Consider the following 6,339-nt stretch of genomic DNA (forward strand, 5'->3'; position numbering starts at 1 on the left):
AGTCAGGAAGCACCATCTGGCCCCTCCTGCCCGGGTCTTCAGAATTCTTCTCCCCGAGAGTCAGGGAACCTCGGAGCTTCCATAGCCAGTAACACTAGTGATGGCCGTGATAAAATCACCACCTCCACCTATAATTGAACCCTGTCTCTGCCAGGCAGCAGGTGCTTCGCATACACTAGCTCATTAAGTCTCTACCACAAACCTGTTATTACCCCATTTAACATAATGGGAAGCTGAGGCTCACGAGTGTCACCTGCCCCCACCCTCAGTTGGAAAGAGGCAGAGAGAGAACTGAATCTAAGCCTCCAGGGTGCTCCTTGGCCACTGCTGAGCCCCTGGAGGTCCTCGGACCCCAGCAGTTGATACCTCAGTCCACCCCCTTCCCAGCCTCGCCTCGGCCTCTGGAGCCCGCAGGGACTCCGACAAGTTCTAGGAATGTTCACCCTTTGGCTCAGAAGGATTTTCCCTCCCAGAGGGGGGTTGTGGGAAAAGGCTCAGAAAACGTGTATTAAAAACCCTTCCAGCCGAAACTGGTTTGGCTCTGTGAATAGAGCGTCGGCCTGCGGACTGCAGGGTCCCAGGTTCGATTCCGGTCAGGGGCATGTACCTTGGTTGAGGGCACATCCCCGGTGGGGAGTGTGCAGGAGGCAGCTGGTCGATGTTTCTCTCTCATCGATGTTTCTAACTCTCTATCTCTCTCCTTTCCTCTCTGTAAAAACTCAATAAAATATATAAAAAAAAAAAAAAAAAACCTTCCAATTTCCCCAACAGGCTCTGGCCTCTCATCCGCTGACCCCCAGGCTGCCCAGGCGGCCTCTGCCTGCTCTCCCCTCATTAGGGCCGGGTCCCAGGAGCCTACAGAGCTGTTTCCGCTCTGGCAGCCAGGTCAGTGATGGTAAATCCAGACACAACTCGCACCCACAACCCTGGAGACTCCTGCGCCCACTGCCCCGGCAGGGCCCTGTGGCTGGACTCTAAATGGGAATGCAGCATGGGCTGGTGGTCCAGCTGAGCCTGGCAGCTGGTAGGTGTCAGGGGATGCTCACTTCCCAAGCAAGGGGGGTGCGGATCAAATCTCAGCCCCTCCTGCCCCCAAAGCTGGACCTTGGCCCTGCAGACACTGCATTACCAGGCCCTCTACTCTGAAGCCCCTGCCCGCACCCCAATTTCACTTCCTCCCACCAGGGCCGGCCTGGCCATGCCCCTCCCTGGAGGCCCCCAGCTGCAGGCAGTGACCTCCTCACCTACATCACAGTGGCCCCGGGAATGGGGAAGAGAAACAGGAGAATGAGGAAACTAAAGAAATAAAGAAGCCGGACAGGCAAATACAGTTCCTCAAATGCAGTCCCCATCATCCCAAAAGCCCCGGTAGCCAAAGGGAGGAAGGGGATTTCTTCACGGGGCATTAAAGGCCTCTGAGATACCCTCCCAGCTCTGCTGATCAATCAGCCCAATGCAGCCCCACACCCCCTTCTATTTCTTTGGTGGGAGGATTCCCCAGGAGCCTCAGGAGCCCCAGGTCCCAGGTGTGAGGGTCCTAGACCAAACAGACCTGGGTCTGGGACTTTCTAACCCTGTGAACCTCTAAATTCAGTGGCATGGGGGTACCTGACCCCGCTCACCCCCACAATGCAAGGAGTGGGGAAGAGGGGCTTCCAAAATCGGGGTGCTACCCTGGTAGCCACATGGCCTGGCCTGGGAGAGAGGAGAGGCTAGCTGCGGCTGGAGGGCTCTTCCATTCTCACGGCCTCAGTTGGACTACTTTCACTTTCAAGGTCGCAAACGGTGACCCCCGACCCTTCCCCACCAGGCACACGTGGAGCGGGAAGGCTGCCCTCGACGGGCTGGGCTGCCTTCAGAGGTGGATTGGGGGTGTTAGCCATACCCTCTCTCGGCACCTCCCTCACCGCCTCGGCTGTCCCCATTACATCCCCAACACGTGTGTGGGTGGGTGGGGGTGTTGCCCGGAGGGTGGCACAGGAGCTGGAGAAGGGTCACCCCGAGCACCTCGAAGCGAGTTAGCGGCAGGACAGTATTTCAGGCTGCTGTGAGTGCGCAGACACTGGACGGACTGGACATGGGCCTCCTCTTCCCCCACGAAAGCCCTCCCTTCCCCAAGGCGAGAGCTGGAGGGGCGGGCTTACCTGAGAGAGAGGGGGTCCGGGACCGGCCGGCCCATGGCGTCGCGCGCCCCCGACCCCTCGAAATCCCGAGGGGGCGGGCGGGCCCCCGCCCCGGGCACGTTCTCTCCCGCGCGCCGGCTCCTGGCTCGCGGCTCGCTCGAGCGGGGCTCAGGCAGGAAACCCGGGCTCGGAAAATGGCCAGCGTCTCATCATTTCCGCCGCCAGTGCTTGACAGTTGCGGGAGGATGCGCCCCCGGGCCGCCGCCGGGGAAACTTTGCTGCTGCCGCCACCGCTGCCACCGCGGGCCGCGATAGTCCAGGCGGGCGGCCGGGCGGAGGCGGTGGCCCGAGCCCATTCCGCCCCGCGCCGTTATGTAAAGAGGAACCGGCTGTGCTAGCGGAGCCCGGCGGGGGAGGGCGGCCACGACAGGGGCGGGGCCGGTCCGGGGCGGGGCCACCGCGGAGCCCGCCCCTGTTCCACCGCGAGCCAGACTCCGCCAGAGGGGGCGGGGCTGATCATGGCCCCGCCCACCATTCCTGCTTCCCGAGGCTGACCAGGTCCGAGAGTCTCGAACGCGGGCCGGACGAGAGGCGGGGCCTTTCTAAGCCACGCCCCTCTCTCGCCCACCCGAGTTCGCTTCGCGCAGCCTAAAGAAGGGAATGAACGACCCGAGGGGCCGGACAAGTCCGGCCCCGCCCACCTAGCGCCTGCCTACCACCAAGTGCCTCCGCCGGAGGGGGCGGGGCAGAGTGGGGGAGAGGCGGGGCCTAGGGCGGGGCCGAGCCGCTCAGCCTGGAGGGGGCACGCCCCAGCCGACTCCCCCAGACCGGGCCTTATCAGCACGCGCGGGTCCAGCCGGTGCAATAGCTACCGCAGCTTTCATCATCGCCTGGGGAAGGATCCCAACCCCACCCGGCCCCCGCGCCCCCAGCTCTGCTCTTGCCTCAGCCCGTGCCTCCATCCGACCCCCCTCGCCCGACTCCAGGAGTGCATCTTTTTCCAGGAAGCTCTCCCCGACCGCTGGCTCCCCTGCCCTCCGGGCCTCCCTCTCTGCTCGCCCCCGGACTACTTTCATTTTCTGTACGGGCCTTACGTGGGGCGAGATTGACGGTGGGGTCCCCCCTAGTCTGAGGTGGAGCCTAGGCTCAGCCAGCCTTCCTCCAACCCTTGGGAGGAGGGAGAAGAATGCCTAGTCTTCCCTCCCTCCCGACCGGAAACAAGTCGCTCAGGCCTCCAGCCAGCCGGGGCCACACCGCCCCTTCCCAGACAGCGCAGGGCTCCGTTCCACTGCCTCCCCCTCTTCGCAGTCCTGGGCAGATGACTACACTTCTCCAAACCTCCATTTCCTCGTCTCTGAAATGGAAACTATACGGGAGTACCCACTCCATTGGGGTCCTGGGAGGATTAAATGAGTTTAATGCAGTGCAGCAGTTAGCGCGGAGTTTTGCCCCAGGGAAAACACTACTACGTCAGTGTTTCTAAACAGTCAGGTCTACTCCCGCTGCCACAGCAAGGGGTTCCCCGGAAAGAGGGGATTTCCAGACGCCACCCAGATGGGGGGAGGGGGCGGGTGGGCTGAAAAACTCTTATAACTTTGAAGGAACTGGTCACAACCATGTGCTTTCCACACGTGTGTGTTAAATATCTACCGACGGGCAGGCACTATTCTAGGTGCTGGGGACACAGCAGTAAACAAAACAGATACCCCTGGGCTCATGGAGCTAACATGCTGGTGGGGGGATGAAGCGCATAGATAAATAAATGGGGTAATGTATTATGAAGATGACAATACAATTACAGGATGGAGAGGGGAAAGACGCTGTCTTAGACTGGAGGTTCAGGAAGGACCTCTCTGAGGAGCTAACATTGGAGCTGAGAGCACATCTCTGCCCCACCCCAAAGCACGTAGGATCCTGTCCCAGGGAAGGACATTCCAGACCAAAGGAACAGCAAGTGCAAAGGTCCTGGGGTGGAAATAAGCTTGGTGTGTTGGAGGAAAGTCAAGAGGGCAGTGGTGATACCTAGACTGATAGATGGGGAAAGATGAACCTGGAAAGGCAGGTCCATTACCTAGAGACTGGAAGACACTGGTGGCAAGTTTGGGATTTCTCTTGAGGGCAATAGGGAGCCATGGCGTGATTTGAGCCAAAGGATCTGTTTAACTTAGGACTTGAGCTTCATAGTCCACAGTTGGCAACCCATTAGGAGGGAACCCAGTGATTTTCACACCAAGGGGGTGGGGGGACAGGTATGAGGGAAGCCAAAATTATTCACCCTGTTATTATTATCGCTTTATCACACGTGGGGAGACCAAGGGCCAGAGAGAGCAGTTACTTGCCTGCAGTCCAACAGCTGCCAGGTGATGCCCACAGAGCTGCCAGGTACACAGCAGTTGTCAAATGGTTGCTGAAATCTGCCAGCCACAAGCACTTTCCCTCTCATTGCCCAGACGGCAGTTCTGCTGACTTAAATGGAGACTTGTGGTTCTTCCCCTTTTTAATCACCGTGCAAGCCTTCTCTCGCGCCAGATTTCTCTGAGGCCCTACGTGGTTTTCTTTCTCGCTTAACTTTTCACCAGCGTCCCCTTCAGAACCAGCTTCTTGTTTCAATGCTCTCAGCAATAGAGACTTCTCATTTTGTGATTTTCCTTAGAAAGGCAAGTGGTTTACAACGAATAGCCCTTCCATCGCCTTACCTTGCCCTAGATTTGAAAGCATCTAGCTCAGAGCAGCGATTTCTTCTCCTCCTGAGGCTGGCTGACGGTGGCTCCTCCCATCCCACAGGTTGCTAGGGCCCAAAAGAGAAAGAGGTTTATTTGAATTCCCCAAACAAGCAAGGCGGTCTGAAGGGAGCAGGTCCCACAGCCCTGCCTTCCAATGGGTGAGAGCACCTGCTGCCTGCCAACTCCCAGGGGCCAGAGACTCTCAGGATTAATAACAATAACAAAACAATGGTCGATGGCAATATTAATAAGTACTTATTAATACCATTAATAGTAATATTAATAACTAACATTAACAAAATGGAGGTTAAGATGTACAGGATTAATAATGAATGGGTTCATAATAAATATAATGTAACAATAGCAGGTCTAATTAATAATAATAGTAACTATTAACTATGACAGGTTTAATAGCAAATATAAAATAACAGTAGGATATTAGTAGCAATAACAAATAGGATAACAGTTAATAGGTCAGGGGTTAATAGTAATAATAGGAACTAATGGTTACAGGATTAATAATAATAAACATAACAATAGGTTAGTAATAAGATTAATAAGCAATGTAATAATATTATCATAGCTAACAGTTCTAGGACTAACAATACAGCAATTAATAGTTATAGGATTAATAATAAATATGAGAATAACAATAAACTAGCACAGGATTAACAGTCACAGATATAACGCTATAATTATACTAGTTAACAGATATATGGTTAATCCTACGAGTAACAGTTTTGGAGGCTCGCTCAATGCCAGGCATTCCTCTATACTGGTGCTGACAGATGGAACTTTCTGTGATGGTGGAAATGTTTTATCTGGGCTGCCTGATACGGTCAGAGGCTGTAACCACTGCAAACATGGCTACTGTCACTGAGGGATTGACTCTCATAACTTGGTTTGATGTTGATGAACTAAAACTTAAATGGCCATGTGAGGCTGCCGCTGAAAGGCCCCATCTGTGACCAGAGAGCTGGCTCTCCTCAGACCCGAATCTGCTGACCTCTCGCTTTCGGACTTCCAGGCTCCGGAACTGTGAGAAATAAATGTCTGTTGTTTCTAAGCCACCCGGTTTCTGGTATTTCATTATCGCAGTACGAACAGACTAAGTCAGAGAAATTGGTATCGAGAAGTGGGGGTGCCGCTGTAACAAATACCCAAAACGGTGGAGGCAGCTTTGGAACCGGGAACTGGGGAGGGTCTGGAAGGGTTTAGGGCAGCCGTGGGCAAACTACGGCCCGCGGGCCGGATCCGGCCCGTTTGAAATGAATAAAACTAAAAAAAAAAAAAAGACCGTACCCTTTTATGTAATGATGTTTACTTTGAATTTATATTAGTTCACACAAACACTCCATCCATGCTTTTGTTCCAGCCCTCCGGTCCAGTTTAAGAACCCATTGTGGCCCTCGAGTCAAAAAGTTTGCCCACCCCTGGTTTAGGGGCACATGCTGGGAAGAGCCTACATTGCCATGAACTGACCACTGGCAATT

Source organism: Myotis nattereri (genome assembly GCF_964212035.1).
Source record: "Myotis nattereri genome assembly, chromosome: 19".
Taxonomy (NCBI): Eukaryota; Metazoa; Chordata; class Mammalia; order Chiroptera; family Vespertilionidae; genus Myotis; species Myotis nattereri.